A 1,566-nucleotide genomic window follows, 5' to 3' on the forward strand; every position below is an offset into this window, starting at 1 on the left:
ATCTCTTTTTAGTTTGATCGCATCTTCATCTCTGTTATAATATTACGCTCGTCTATCGACATCACGAAGCTTATATTTTGAGTATTCAAACAATACAATTTTTAATTTTTGCTTATCTTTCAGATGATATATTTTGTATAATTAATACACATCTTTTTGGTATATATAATGTTAAGAAACATACAGTATATTTTATTCTTTATGAATAAATCGCTAACTCTTTCAAAATTCCTTAAACGTTTATGCCCGTTGTAAAATGTTCTATTGTCTCTCATTTTTAATACAACAAGTTTATAAACAAAAATTAACGAAATAAAATAAGACATGTAAAACTAGTTTTAATAAGATACAACTGAGATATTTACTACACTGTTAGAAACGTAACCACGAGCTTCCTTTACATGCAAATGAAGCTGGTGGTTATGAACAAAATTAAAAGTAATGAATGATTTAACTGAAAATTAAGTTTAGTTACTTAAATGTAATGAACGTGTACATTAAATTTATGAAAATACATTAAATTTTATGTACATGTACATAAATATACTTTTTAGTTACAAATACATTAAATTTAATGTAATGTCATGAAATTAAATTCAAATTTCAATTATGTAACTTAAAAGTTAATGAAATTTAAGAACATTTCTAACAGTGTAACGTAAAATTTCTGTCGTCAATGAATTATTCGTCCTTTACAAAAAGTAGTTTTTGTAATTTTGACAAGGTACCAAAGGGTTAAGGGGTTAAAATGAATCTTTAAGTCTGGCCTTATTAAAGTAACACCAATGAATATTCATAAAGTGACTTTAGTTGAATCCTATCGGTATTCACGAACACTACGATTATATGGCTCCAACGCAAATTACGATTTACGTAAGCTATCGTGATCGATGATAGCGAGGTCGACTTCTCCGAAATGTGGCCTTGCAGAGAACGAAAAATATCAGATAGCAGAAATAAATATATTCAAAAGTGTACAGTTTTAAAAGCAATGTAGTAAAAGCTGACACTCGGATAAAATTCAGCAACCTCGTAAAGAATTGTTCTTTATTCAACGCCCTCTGGTTTCTTCTAATTTGAGATTATCGAAAATCGCGCACTAAAAAATAATATTTCTAAATATCATTGTACAGTAAGAGCAAAAAGTATTCGTACAAGGAAATTTCTTATAAAAAAAAGCCTTATTTGCAGAAAATAAACATTAATTAACAATTTTATACAATAAATACATTCTGTTCTAACATAAACAAACGAGCTTCGCATATATTCCCGATTTTAAAAGCTAAATTTCTCGTCTGTACGAATACTTTTTGAGTATACAAACAATACAATTTTTAATTTTCGCTTATTTTTCAGATGATATATTTTGTATAATTAATACACATCTTTTTGGTATATATATAATTTTAAGAAACATACAATCTATTTTATTCTTTATGAATAAATTGTTAATTATCCAACAAGAAATTATCGTAAATAATTATCGTAATTCTTTTTGAATGTCATTTTTAAATAGTTTATACATCATTTAAGCAAATAAACAAATTTTGAAAAAAAAAAAATTTT

This window comes from Trachymyrmex cornetzi, unplaced genomic scaffold (assembly GCF_001594075.2).
Source record: "Trachymyrmex cornetzi isolate Tcor2-1 unplaced genomic scaffold, Tcor1.1 scaffold406, whole genome shotgun sequence".
Lineage (NCBI taxonomy): Eukaryota > Metazoa > Arthropoda > Insecta > Hymenoptera > Formicidae > Trachymyrmex > Trachymyrmex cornetzi.